This window comes from Pleurodeles waltl, chromosome 12 (genome assembly GCF_031143425.1).
Source record: "Pleurodeles waltl isolate 20211129_DDA chromosome 12, aPleWal1.hap1.20221129, whole genome shotgun sequence".
Taxonomy (NCBI): Eukaryota; Metazoa; Chordata; class Amphibia; order Caudata; family Salamandridae; genus Pleurodeles; species Pleurodeles waltl.
The window spans coordinates 52381864-52397088 of NC_090451.1; the positions used below are offsets into that span (position 1 = coordinate 52381864).

The 15225-nt window shown below is 42.1% G+C and overlaps 1 long non-coding RNA gene across 1 annotated transcript in view; it reads right to left on the bottom strand.

Annotated features, from left to right (window-relative positions):
• LOC138268470 (uncharacterized) overlaps nucleotides 1-8643 on the bottom strand; it is a 108330-nt gene extending 99687 nt beyond the window's left edge. Inside the window, exons 1-2 of the long non-coding RNA XR_011200012.1 lie at nucleotides 7718-8643; nucleotides 7182-7274 (exon numbers count right to left, since the gene is read on the bottom strand). This is a non-coding gene — a long non-coding RNA (uncharacterized lncRNA). The remainder of the gene's footprint in view (nucleotides 1-7181; nucleotides 7275-7717) is intronic.
• Between the last annotated feature and the right edge of the window lie 6582 nt (nucleotides 8644-15225).

The window sequence follows — 15225 nt, forward strand, 5'->3', positions numbered from 1 at the left end:
ATGCAATGGAGCTTAATACCGTCATATGGTCCTTCATGTTTTAGAAATGCCAAGTTTCAGATGTTATACTACATAGGACCTACCTTATGCTTAGTAAACTCCGTAAGATATATGATCTCCTGACCACAGAGCACAAGATGCAGGTTTGAAGGTTTGATATTTTGCATACATTATGGACCTATCCAGGGATCAGGGATTACTAGTCAGAGATGATAACCACAGGAAGAGCAAATCTGTACAAAGAAGAAAAAGGGATGGTGAGAAAGTAAAGGACTTGGAGACCCTTCTTCTGGAATTCATACAATTTAGTGACGAGGAGGAGTACAGCAATGATAAATGGGGCACTCCACAGTTCTGCTTCTAAGGCACGAGCCAACACAAGACATCAGTGTCTACAAGGTGCGCTGAAAAGCAAAGACACAACCAGACGACACACATTAAACAGGATCTCTGCTGTAGCTATAGCGATGGGAACTGGAAATGAATAATCCAATGTAATGTAATTGTATTTATATAGGGCTTACCACCCTTGACGAGGCATTGAAGTGCTTTTAGGCTAGTAGCACTGCTGCTCCGGAACTCAAAAAGGATCAGTGGCGGATTACTATAGGGAAGTATGATTTAATTTGAGTGGAGTCTGTTAGTTGGGTTGAATAGGATAATGGAGGGAAAGAAGAGGTAAGAGTCTAAAAAGTGTTATTTGGGAGATCATAGTAGTGAAAAGAGATTTGAGATGAATAAAAGGAGAGATGGAGGAGAAAAGAGCCCCTGGAAATGGATTCGGAAGATCATAGTAGTAAAATGAGGTTTGGGATGAGTCAAAGAAGGGATACATGAGGAAAGAATTTAGAAACGGGTTCCTTGGGAGATCATAGTAGGAAAATTAGACTTTCGGTGATCCAAGGAGGGATAGAGGAGGGGAGAGTCTTGAAAGGGTTATTTTGGAAATCACAGTAGTAGAATGATTTTTTGGGGGATGAGTTAGCGAGCGGAGGCAGAGGATATATTGAGAGAATGGGGTGAGGCATAGAGAAGTGCATTGGATAGAGTCAATGTTATTATTAATATTATTCCACAAAAAGAGTAAAGTCCATGAGTTCCAGGAAGGCTGCTTTGTGTGGTAGCGGCAACTGCGGTCCAATGTTACAACTGCTTGAGGCAGGTTCGGGGCACAAGGTGCATCTTTGCAGCACTCATCTCCTAGCCTCGAGCCCCCCCAAACCCCGCACACACACACACACCCACACACTCCAGCAGCTACCTTCGACCGCCCTCTCTCCTCCGTTTTCACGAATGGTACCAGGTCTTGCGCGCACTGATGTCAGCGTTGCCACGGCAACCGAAAAAAGCCCTTTCTGTCCTCCGCTGCTGATGCAGGCAGGGGCTCCTACGCCATCGCTTCTCAGGGGAGACACTGTTATTTTTACCTTGTTGGCTCTAGTGCGTCAAATTGCAGCTATAATTGAGTCTAAATTTAGGCAGAGTCGTGCTCTGAATACTACAGACGAAGACTGGCTGTTCGCAGAGCGATGCCTGCCTCGTGGGGCTAGCCAGCCTCTCCATGGTCGAACATCCGGTCTGCTGAGGCATAAGAGCAAAAACTCGAAGAGCGCGCATTATACAACCATTGTGTATTGCTACGAAATAATGTTAATCCTTTGCAGGTTGCTTAATTGTAATTCGGGGCCACACCAGGAGGTTGTTCGGGCACATTGTGTACTGGTACAAAAACAGCAGAAAATCCATATTGTAGCATTTCTGCGGGTTGCCTACAGACTGGGTGACCACCTCACACCATGTCATCAAGAACACGTTTTTCAGTCCTGAACTTTGATGCGAAAACGTGATGCACCATGAGTGTTGTGGTCTAGATTGGCCTCAAGTGTAGCCGAATAAACATCACATCTGATAGCTCTCATTTGTAAGTGAAACGTTAATGGCAAGAAATAGTGTTTCCTGTGAAATGAAGTGGGGGGGTCATCGTTATAACATGGAATGAGTGAACATAGAGCTCATTACAGTTCTAACGCATGTTCTTTCAAGAAGGTAAACGCGGAGGAAGGTCAGGGCCCACCTTCGTAAAAATATAACTCTTCCCTTGCCTACAAAGGTGTCTTTGCATGTGTATTGGAGTTATATTGAGAAAGTGAGAAAAAAAGAGGACAGAATATTTGCAATCCAAAGAAAGTTCACCTTTTGATTGGTCCTGACACCACCAGTGTCCTGAAGATTAGGGGGACCAGATTTTTGCATCTAAAAACCGGGACAGTACTTGACATAGAAATGGGACTGAACGTTGGTACTCACCATAGCCAAAGTAACACAATGACAACGTATAAGACGCAGGGCTACACAGGCATAATCTACAAATATCTTACATTACAAATAAGTGTCAGGAACCTGGGCAGTTCTTGAAAAACCGAGACTGACCAGGAAAATTCAGGACGTCTGGTCACCTTAGTCAGTTCAGCTTTATTTCGGCAAAAAATATCATAAAAGCACGTTGGCAAAGATTCTTACATTTAAAAAAAAACATTTAAGAAGATCAATTACATTCAGATACAACTTAATAAAACGCAGGTCCAAAGAACTCCAAAACTCCCAAAATCATGTGGTACAAGATATCAGTAATATAATTAGTATAAGAAGTACGCAATACACATCGCCATATAACTATGAATACAAATATGTGTGCAGAGAGCAATAACTACCTATCAATTCACACGATGTATAGAGTACTTTGTGTCCTTTCCCTATCTGCACAAATAAGATTCCCGTTCTATTGTCTCGCTAATAACTGCAAATAATTTCATCTATCAAATAAGTTCTCTTATTCGCTAGAACTGTATGTGTGCCAAGAATAATATCCAGTAAAAAATACAATTTATATTTTTATACTTAAAAATGAGCTTCTGACGTACCAGATTGCCTCTAAAAACCTTGCCAGTGTGCATACCACAATCATGCCCAGGCTTATTTGCAAATTCTAAGAGCCGAGTGATGATCCCTTATACCCAGCGATGTGCATAATGGTCTAATCCAGCAAGCCCTATGTTTCTTGTACGCCTGGCAAAAAATAAAACATGTGCAATGCTCTCTCAGGTCAAACATCCCATTGGACAGAGATCAATTGGGCTTTCTGTTTGTTCCCATCTTGAAGTAAAAGCCTACAAAGGTAATGATCCAAGTCTAAATCTGATAAAAAGTGCACATGCTAAAGGTGAAGTAATTATATCTAAATAGTGCCCAAACTCGTATTGGCACTTAGTTAGTAAAAACTCATCTGTCAGGCTGGAAGATGCGACTAATGCCAACTCATCTACTTGCCAGCTCATCCAATAGGCATCCTTCAGAGTCTGGCTAGCATTCTTTGGAAGATGCTTAGGATCGGCCCAATACTGGCCTAAGCCAAGTTTATAAAAGTTTTTTTTTCACATACTTACACCATGGGATTTTCTCTGTTTGAGGGGCTGCTAACACCACTCTGAGCCAAGCTCTGTATGGGTCTAATATACCTAAGCCATAATCTAATACAGTACTGTAGCGGTCTTAAGGCAGCTATCTTTGCTATGGAGTGTAAGTTTACATCCAATCGGATGGGCAATGTGGGAGAGCTCGAAGGAACTTTTAACAATGTCTTTAAATACAAATTTTCTTCTCTCTCTAGATCTTGCAAATTGCTATACCCCCATAGCTCTGCACCATATGTGACTCCTCCTCTAACTTAGGTTTTGTAAATTTCCATTGCTGGTGGGATGGAATATCTAGATGGTCTAGCAGCAAATCTCAATATGCCACCTGCTTTTTGTTTAAATTACATATTACACTTTAGCAGATGAGCTGACCATTTATGCGAATCCTCCATCCTGATTCCTAAATAGTCAAAATCTGTTACTCTTTCTAGAATTTTTCCATCAAGCATTATCGTTTTCCTCATTCTACGATTTGTGTCCCCAAATACCATATATTTAGTGTTGGTGGCATTAATTTGGAGATCGTGGTCCATACAAAACCCCCCACATTTCTCGAGGAGCCTGGCTAATCCTGAAGCAGTTTGTGAGAGCAATAAAGTATCATCTGCAAACAGGAGGCATGGTGTCTTAGGTCCATCCAATTTCAGGGCGTAATTTTCACACTCATGTAAATAGGGTACGCAAGCATTTATAAAGAGTAGAAAAAGTGTGGGGGCCAATACACAACTCTGTCTCACACCTTTCCGTATTAGGAGTTCCTCTGTGAGTTCACCATCTGTTCCCCATCTTAGTCTAGCAGAACTCCCAGAGTATAAATCTTGAATCAATTTTAGCAAGGGTCCCGGAACTCTGACCATACCCATAATTTCCCATAGTTTATCTCGGGGGACCAGGTCAAAAGCGGACTTGAGATTCACAAAGGCGACTAAAAGTCTCCCTGTCTCCAGGTCAACAATTTTCCATCTAATTGTTAGAAAACAGAAAATCTGGTCTATTGTGCTTGTTTTCTGCCTACATCCTGCCTGCAAGTGGCTTAATGCATCATTGTCTTCAATCCATTCCCTAAGCCTACACAGGAACTGGTAAGAAAAAATCTTCTGTAGGTTGTCTAGGAGGCTTATTGGTCTATAGTTACCTGGAATTGACCTGTCCCCTTTCTTATGGATTGGGACAATTACTGCACCTCTCCATGTTCAGGGAGGTTGGCAGCCTTCCAATATTGTATTGGACGTGCTGTTGACATAAGGGCCCAGAATGTAAGATCGGATTTAAACACATCAGAAGTGATTCCATGTAGACCTGGCTCCTTTCCTGATTTTTGTTCTAAAATTGCTGTCTCTGTTTCCCTTAAGGTAAACGGTATAAGCGCACTTGTATCTAAAGTATCTGACTCTATTATGCTCTCAATGCCTGCAGAAGGAACTATTTCCTGTCTGGAAAGGTCTGAAAAATATATCGTCCAATTTTCAGCAGAAATATGGCATTCAGGTCTAAGATTTTTATTGCGCTCTCTAGTAGCAATCAGACCAAAATCGTTTAGAATTACTGTCTTTTGCTGCTTGTAACAGATCTTGGCAGGTCGCCTCCTCCCAATTGGACTTGCAGACCTTCATCGTATGGGCGTACTCGCGTCTTGCTAAAATTATCTTCTCTCTGTTATTCGTTCTTCCTGCTTCCAAGAGTTTACTCTTGGCCTGCCTGCACTCTTTATTGAACCACCTAGAGTTGCTACCTGTACACTGTTTTTCCCCTTGCAAGCTCTGGAGAATAAATCCCTCATAGTGGAAAAAAAACACTGAATGTTTGGCTATAAACTGAGTAGGTGAACGTATAGATGGTGCAACCACAGTTGAGTACTTGAGAATTAGATTGTGCATTTTGGCTACTAACCCATTGGAATTTGCGAAGGTCTCCCACTGTATGGAATGATTATTATTTGCCACCATAATAGGCAGCATACCCTCACATTCACGCTGGATATTAGCTTTAGTCGAGGACCACCTCTCGCACTGTACTAAGATGAGTAAGTGGTCCCTACTGTGCCAGATCCTGACATCAATAAGCACAAAGTCAACAGGGCTGTTGTACCTCCTTCTAAAAAAAGGTCGATTTAGCTGGCATATCGGAGGGAAAACACCCATTTCCCGGGCGAAGGCCATTCGTTAGCATGAAATCAATAACCTGTAGAGCCCTGGTACTAAGTTTAGGCTGATTTCTTGTTGATTAAAAAAAGGGGGAATTCCCCATGAGGAATCCTCTATTTGAATTAATTCAGAAAAAAGGGAGTTAGGCTCTGAGGGCACATGAAAATCTCCAGCGACAAGGACATAGTGAGAAGGAAGAAAATCAGAGACCAGTGCACTCAACATGCTGATGATGGTAGTAGTTTGACTTAGTGGGCCTGGTCTGTTATATACATTGACACAGAAGCCTAGAGTCCTGGTTTAACTTGATTGATATTGCCAATATATCACATGAGTCAACGTATATTTCCTTTGTTTCGCCCACATGAAGAATATTTAACCATGTAATAAGGTCCCTGTACCGTCCATAAGACGATGAGGATCTGAGCCACCCATGACCCACTAGGATTTTCCAGCCTACTTTTGAAAAAAGAAGCAACTGGGTGACCAGAGAACCATAATTGAAAACAAGCATTTGCAATGCAGTGGGTCTCGCATTTGCTTCAGTTAGAGCTATTGGAGTTGTAAATTCCTAACTGGGCTTTTCTTGCCACATAAATTGAAAATGAAAAGTAAAACATTAGTTGACAAAAGCAAGCCGATTCAAAATGCCATGGCCGCAATGAGTGCGAAAGAGAGACACAAAAGGAGAAAGAAGTTTGCTCACAGTCAAACATATCGGCAACTGTGCAATTATCCATGTGACAGAGTCGGTCTGCAAGGCGGTAACAAAACCTCCCCAAGAAGGGACAAGCATAAAGCATTTACCAATGATAACAAAGGATTTTTGAAAGTGAATGGTGTGTGGTGGGCGTGGTTAAAAGCCCACAACACTAACAAGTCAAAGTCAAAGCGCTTGCACGCTTGACCTAAAAAGAAGCAAGTGGGTGACTAGAGAACCATAACAAGGCTGTGTTTTTGATGAGCCAGCATTGTCACTAACCTACTCAATGCTAACCCTGACTCAGCAGAAATCATAGTTCTAGATTCCAGCCCCGCTGGGACACAGAGGGCAATATCAGAAAATCTTGATAGTGCAACAGCATCTCACAGGGCATCATGAAGGCCTGGATGAGCTGGCCAGCTTACTGAGTTAGAGATAAGCCCAGGAGATGGTTCTTGAAGAGGGATGTTTCAGCTCTTCCCAAGGCTGCAAAGAAACCCTGAGCTAGTAAATGTACAAGGTGGGACTGCTGGTTCTCTCCCCTTTTTCAAAGGTGTTTCTAGATTAGTCAAGGCTTGACGTTTGGTAGCGCAAGCCCTTAAAATACTGAATTTGCTGGATAAGCAAGAAAGCTTCTTGCTAGTGAAGGCTTTGATGCAGATGAAACAGGCTTTTTGCAAAATCTGTTCTTCTAATAATGCACGTAGCAGTTGAAACCACAATCAAAATACAACTCTGTATTGCATGTCCAACATTAGTATTTTTGAACTCCATAAGCATTTCAGGAACAATTCACGTAATACATATAATCTGTGCAAGAATTACGGGTTACATGCAAAAATTAATTACAACATAACCTACTAGAAAACAGTGAAAACAGCATCTTATCAAGCGCTGATCTGCAGGCAGTGTCATAGCTCACTTCATTTGGGAAATTTGCTACAATCGAATTACCTAAAAGTGATGGGTAGTGCACAATACAAATTAGCTGACAATAACAAAAAAACGTACTTATGTATCATTAGTTACTAAAAAAACTACAATACATAACTTTAGAGATAAAAAACAAACAATGGTCGAGACAGCACAAGGAATGAAAATACTTATGAAAAAACATTTAAACTGACCACAAGAAAAGACAAACACAAGAAGAGATTATAGAAAAAGAACATAATCAAAAACAAGCTATATTCAAAAGAAATTAAAAAATATAAATTATTGCAAGAATAGACTTTTAGACAAGAAAAACTAGCTTGAAGAAGCACATTTTTCTAAGTTTCATGAGAAAGCCCTGAAAAAGTTACAGAGCTTATATTTTAGCAGAAACATGTCAACAGCACTTAAGGTGGGTAAAGTTCTGAGACTTAATGCTTAGATTTACTCAGATACTTTCTCACCTGTTTTCTGTGTGCACTTCCTCTTACGGTTGATTCATCACTTCTACACGCCCCTTTGGTTTCCAAAAACCTTTTTACATTCATACAAAGAACAACGCTCCCTGAGTGAAGTGGTTAGCTCGATGCTCACTCGTGAGGGTTGAGGGGATTGGCTGACAAGCATCTCCAGTGTTTATTGGCTGACTTCTTTTCTGTTTGTTTCATTGGCACTGAACAACAGAGAACCAGTCTTTTCTCATCTGAGTTCAGTGACAGCAAGACTGATGGATTACAGCTTCGTGAAACTGCACAGGTGTAGAAACTGATGTAAATAAGTTTTTGCCCTGTTCAGTCTACGAAAGAACAAGGTCCAGCCAATCTTTTATCATCTTTTATTTTGCATAGTATTTGCTTTAAAAGGACCTGAGGGCAGGAGACTGGTGTACCCAAGTAAGAGTTTCGCATGTAACCTTTTCTTTGAGACATCAGGGGCGGGGAAGTGCGCGTATCCACGGAAACCAGACTCGGTTAATGTCACAAAAGCTTCCTGAAAAATTAATTTCCTGAGCTGACAGGCAGAACATATTTTCAGCCAATGTACAGAGCTGTAATCTGATCTCCGTGCTCGGCTTTCTGCTCGAAGAGAGTGTCGCTAGTGCCTCTTAAAAAAAAAGAAACTTAAGTGCTGCGGCTTAAAGTTTTTCAAGTTTGGTGTTGATTCCACCGCATGCCCTTTTCTCCCACCACCCTACACAGTTTCTCTTAATCTCTCTCTTGCATGTTCTTTTTCATCTTTTCGCCACTGTTTGTTTTTCTTTCATTCTGTTCCTGTTTTTTTTCCCTTTTCAGACTATCTCGTTTTTTTTTTTTTTTTTAACTCTGGGTCAAAGTCCGATGACATAAATAACCCCCATTCCACCAAAAATAAGCGCCCACCAAAGCGCACAAATTAGACTGTGTCACCCTTTGAATGTTTGAGTGATGAAGAAAAGAAAATATGTGGACATCAAGGCAATTCAAAAGCTTCAAGTAAGACCCACCTAGTGCACCACCAGAAAAAACACCCTATCAGCCTGGGGTCAGGCCGTGAGCGGTGGGGGCCAGGGCCAGGCCTGGATCATGGAGTGTCCACTGCACACTTGGGTGGGCTGCACCCTCGAAGTCTCCTCTGCTTCAGACATCCAACACCTCCAACACTGCCTGTGCAGAGTCCAGACCTGGATGTCCAGCACCGATCTGAAGCTCAAACCAACCAAGACAGAATTCCTGTTGGTTGTGAAGGACAACAAACAAGAAATAATACAAACCTGACTTGGTGACATGAAGCTTGATGGCTTTGAACCCCAGCTTTTGCTGAATTCCAGGTCACATGGATTTAACTTTGACACCAACCTCACCCTTAATGAAAACGTTCCCCAAAAAACAAAGACTGCCTGGTACCATCTCTCTTTTCTAATGAAAGTGAAACCATTTCTTCCAGAAAGCTACGTCAGCACTGCTGTTCTAGCCATTGTACTTGTGCATCTGGATGTTGGAAATGCCATGTTCCATGGCTTCTCAGACTCCACACTGGCATGCATGCCTTAACAGCATCCTACACGCCGCATGTCTCATCCAGGGCCTGAAGAAATACGATCCCATAATCCTCCTCCTGATGGAACTCCATTGACTTCCTTTTGCCAGTCTGCACCATCTCCAAAACAAGCTGTGTTGTTTACAAACCATCATGGCCAGGACCCCCACTTATATGGCACTCAGGCTCACCATCTTTGGTGGATCTCTGCCCACCACTGAAAGGACACAATTAGACCACAACCTTGGAAGTGCAAAAAAGAAAAACAAAGCAGCAGACCTTTTCCATCCATGCACCCAGGATGTAGAAAAACATTTCTGTATCCATCAGGAGCTTTCCTACGCTGCTCGAATTTAAGAGTTGAAGACACACCTCTTTCATAGGGGTGGGCGGAACTCCCGGAGTTTCACCCTACGGAATTCCACGGAGTTAAATGAAAACTCCATGAGGTTCCATAGAGTTCCGTGAATGGGTGGAAATCGGCATGTTGTGCTTCTTGTGCTGATTTTGAGCTCCAGGAGCTTGTTCCGCGATGAAAAATTAGCATGGAGGGGCACATTGGTGTGTGCCAGAAGTTGCTGCTGCTCAAGTTGATGGTTCTGCTGCTTTGTAGATTTTCTTCTCAAGCTGCAGCTTTCTCACCATGAGCGTTCGTGACTGCCCACTACCATTCGCAGTGAGAAAATCTTCAGGGGTGCCCGCCTAGCAGCTGAAAATCACGCTAGGTGACGCCAATTCTTGGTCGTGCTCACCAACTTACCATTGGCGAGCTGCTTACGTGAAAAAACTGCTACACTGTGGTTGGAGGAATATGGCCGGACCCCCGCATTACAAGCATAATGCGTGGTGGGCAGAATTCTGCCAACTCTGCCGCTGGAGCGGAATTTATTGCCCACTACTACTCTTTATAGAACACACAATGCATTAATGATCCTTAACTCAACTACCTCTCCTATCATGTTTAACCTAATGTTTGTCTTTGACCTTCTACAGAGCCCTGCTGCCTTCTGGCTAGGTTCACGTTATGGAAATACCGTATACATGATGTATACAAATCTGAAGTCCATGTCGACCCATGTGCCATGAACTTGTTAAGAAATGAAGGAGTGAGGAGCTAGCAACCCACCCTCCTGGCAGCTCTGCACATACGTGCATGGTTATTCTAGCTCTGATCTTTTCAGGCCAGATGTTGCGACACTGAAGCAGATATATATATATATATATATATACACACATATATATATATATATATATATATATCTTCCTCCCCCCACAGAACCCACAATTGGGCAAACGAGTACCTAGAAAACTAGAGTTCTATAACAAGCGCCAAGACTCCATACAATGACGAATGTCACTCTAATACCGAACATGACTTTTTTTTGACATCTTCTCAGTCCCAGTTGTAGGCCAACCACAGAGAGTTGGAGAGGCCTTGTACCTAGTCAGCGAGGCATCCCTGCGCCCTGCAAAGCGTATTTGAAGTTGGCACAACTCTCTTCTACTCCCCCCACCCCACTTCTGTCCACGCCCTCAGAGCCTGGCATAAGTAGACGGGTGTCAGATCTGTCCTCCTTGTAGCATAGATATGACGGCGCCATAAAGGTACAATCAACCTAAATAAAGATTACCAGTACACATCGAGCAGGTGTGGTTTAGTGATAACTGCTGGCAGGACGGGTAACCTTTGGACAATATGTCTACGCCTCCTCTCTCCCATCCACAAAAGTAAACCTTACACTGGAAGGTCGTTTGTATCCTTTGCCATTTGTAACAATAAGTCGCCAAACCACCTCATCTTACAGAAAACTTTGGTTGCTGCACCACAAATGCAAGGCATCTGTAGAATTACATTTTTGGGAAACACTGAAAAGAACATTTTAATTTAATAAACCTTACCAGTTATAAATTCCTGCCCCTAAAACACATAAGGATGCACTGGTGCAATAAAATCACCGGAGAAGGCCACAGGGCGCACAGTACGCTTTGTAATCAGGTGAGGGAAAACAACATTGAAAAAAAAACTACTACCCATATGCCCATATTCAATCAGGTGGTTTCTTTGGTGAGAGGATCTTCAGGGCCTGTGGTGAGTTGTATGATGACGCCCAAAAAAGAGGAAGGAAGATCAGTATGGTCCCTCAATCAACCAATCATGGTGGACGGATGCGCGGTTACTAAGGCTTCGTGGGCGCGGCCTCCACTCCTGTACCAGGGAGAACCCACTACAAAACTGGACTTTGCTCTCAGCTGAATTTCTCACTATTCATTGGCCTAGCAACCTCTACTCTCTTTCTAAATCTCTCCAACCCTGGTTCTTGCTCTACAATTTGTCTTCCGGAAACTTCTCTGCGAATTTCAAGTTTCAATAACTTTATTCGGGTGCAGAAGCATCCATAAAAGTACACAATCCAAAAATAAAAACATACAGCAAAAACACAATAAAAACACTTTAAGATCCAATGACAGCAATCACATATCTCAACAACACATTGTAATTTGGGAATTGCATACACATATGTCAAGGCTAATGAAAAAGGGGTGCTGGCCTATTCAAAGTGCATTGTGCTTCGAGACCGAACAGTGATCTTAAAAAGGAGCGGACATAGTAACTTGTCTCATCATCAGCCACTTGTACCAAAAAATTAAAATCTGGCCTAAATTGTCTTAAATTCTAGAGTTTAATTAAAAGGGATTAAAACTTGTTTTGTGTATTTATATAAAAGACTGGTGCAGTGTTCTTCATATAACCAGAGCTTGCCCTGGGTACACAGGCATGTTGGTTGCTTTCTAACATGCCACAATCCTTAACGAAAAATTAAAAATGGAGGAGACGAAATCCCAGGGCTTCAAAGCAACACTGAATACTCACAGCCAATAAACAGGAAAAACGATTTCATAGGAAATAATGGAATTGTAATACGGTGGATGGGATATCTGTCACATTTGTCATGGAGTAACCCCATCTGCCGAATATTCCACCGATGTTTCTAGAGCACACAGCAAAACTGAGAAGGGCTGAATGTAGACACTGCGGTTAGCAATCCCACCTAAAAGCACACTCAACCCAAGTATTAATTTTCAATCCAAGTATTAATTTTGGAAGTAAGCAGGCTCGAGCAACTGCTTCAAAGTGTGGGTGTCCTGGCAAGACATTCAGGAGGGCAGCAATTACCTGGATGTTTCAACACTGGTGCTCATTAAGTGATGGTGCCAAAAATTAGGGGGGGGGCAGAATTTGCGGAGTTTCACTCCGACGGAATCCCACAGATTTTCATTAAAACTCCATGAGATTCCACAAAGTTCCTCCAACTGCCAGAAAATATGCAGGTCGTGCTGTCCGCCCTGCAATTCAGTGCCAGTAGCACAAGCGGCCTTAAAATATCAGCACAAACAGAACCATGCGGTGTGCAAGAGCACACGTCCACTCAAGTTGATTTTGCTGCCGCTCGAGTGAAAAAACCACCTCGAGCAGCAGCAAATCTACTCAAGAAGCAGGGCTCTGACCGTGACCGCTCATGACAGCCTTTGTTAGAAAACTGCGCTAGAGGAAGCCAAATCTCACTCGCCAGCTCGCATTTCTGGAGCCTCGCAGGAAAACAATTGTGGCACACAGTGATTGGTGTAATTTGCCCAGAACTTCACATTGCAAGAGCACATTTTGCCCACCCCTGCCAAATATCTGGTAATTTCATTTCCATTCTGAATGTAAGACACACCATTGAAGGAAGGAATCATCACTTATCTGTCTAGATATGGAAAGGCTCACTTTCAGCTTGGACTCTGACTGGATACAGCTTCAGCCAACAACCATGAATCTTGTAATGTGTTGAGTCAACCTATATGACTTGAGTTAAGAAGGCTAACAGAGACACACAGACTAATATCTAAAGAGGTTTCCTTGGTCCTCTGAAGAGCACTAATCAACCCTCCGAAACCAAGGTTTGGAGATGTGGCAGACATCTAGAAGCCGTCAAACAAATGGATGCTGAAGAATCACCTCAAACTTAACTCCTCAAAAACAGAAGTACTCATCTGTGGAGCTTGACAAAATCATAAGACCATAACCTTCTGGCCTCTCGAATTAAAGAAGTCAAGAAAAATAAAACAATATCAAAAACAAAATTGCCTGATCATGGACTCAAATTACTCACTTGGAGCCCAAGTTAATTAAGTGGCAAGAGATGCATTCTCACAATGAGAATACACAGAGGTATCTACTGCTTACCCAAGACTTTCAAGCAGGCATTCCTGGCCCCAGTAACATCCTTTCTGAACCATGGCAATGATCAGTACATCGGACTCCAAAGAAAACTAACTGGCAAGCTGCAAAGAATCCTGAACGTGGCTGCTAGGAAATTTCTAGACCTAGACAAATGGGGCCACTTGATACCTGCTCTCAAGGAACTTTATTGGTTACCAGTGGCAAGAAGAACAGGTGTAGGAAAGGTGAAAAAATATTATTTTGGCTGGTAATGGTGACAATCTTTGCAACCTCCCTTTGTCTCCATCAAGGAACGCAAACAGCCATACAAAATGTCCTAAAAAAAGTGTGGAAATATTTTCTCATAAAAAAAATTCTGCAAGAAACTCTGGCCATTAAAATGGGGTTGCACGCTGGATTTTTCTTGCCAACCCTATACTTTTCCTGGATTTTCACCTCACAACAAATGTGTTGAAACTCTGCAATATTTATGCAGTAAATAAAGCTTGAAAATGTTTGAAGAAAACTTTAAGAGGTTTCCAGACACAAACATTGCGACTTTGTGCACTCTTAAGTAGGTTCTGTTATGGGAACTTTCTTGTCTGTTTATGATTTCCACTTTCAGGATACAACTCACGAGATCTTTTTCCCTGTGACTAAGTGCGGCTTACTACAAGTATAAATACGGACGTCTCTAACTATAAGGCACTCTAATGTATTCAAGGACACGGCTCGCTCTGCAACACATTTCAAATAAATAGGTACATTTACAAAAGTAATAGGACGGTATGAAAGCACTATGGATTTGGAAGAGTTCTACTGAAAATTAGATGTGTGTAAAAATACAGTTTTGTTCGGGACGTTTTTCAAAGATGACAGACCTAGTTTGTGATTGACGACCTGCCCCCCCCCCCCCTCCCCCCCCCCAAATGAAAAGCTTTAACAAGAGTTTAGTCACGTGAAATTCATCATAAAATATATTTTGAGGATTTCCTTACAAAAAAAAAATTAACTTTTTTTTTTAGGAATTTGAATATATATATATATATATATATATATATATATATATATTTAATTAATGTTTTCACCTATGGTCATATAAGCTCCGGTGAGCATCGCCCCTTTTCTGCAGGACCTCCAGGGACACCAGACCCTAGTTAGGAATACATTTGAATATTTCAAGGCTTCAAGTGCTTAGAGAGTCCAAGACTTGGCCAAGAATGAGACCTTCAACCATATTCTTGTGCAAATATGTATATTTTCCAGGGATGAAATATAGCAGGAACCCTCCTAGATTAGATATTCAATGGCCCCCATTGGAGCATTTGGTGATCCAGATGTCCAGACCACAGTTCTTTATGCTGCAAGTGCTTTATACTCCTGGGCCTGACTTCAAGGCACAAAGTGCAGCGGCCAGTATTACACCATCTCAAAGAAATGGACTGAGGGCTAACTATTCCGGAAACAAGAGCGCCCAACCGTCTCGCGAGGAGGTGAAGGGTCCCCATCACTCTTTAATTTTCAATGAGTCAAAAATATAAATTTTTCCGCACAATCCTACAAATGTGTAACTCTGAACTCCATACTTTTTACCCTGAGTTATGAAGAGAAGTCCATTAAATATTCTAGAACTTGTGCCTGGCAGTATGTCCATGAGTATTATTTCTCTGCAGCAGCAAATCATGCATGTGCCCTTAAGAATGGTGTGGGCTACTCCCTCAGGTCTACTTTCAGTGCTCAGTGGTTTCAGGG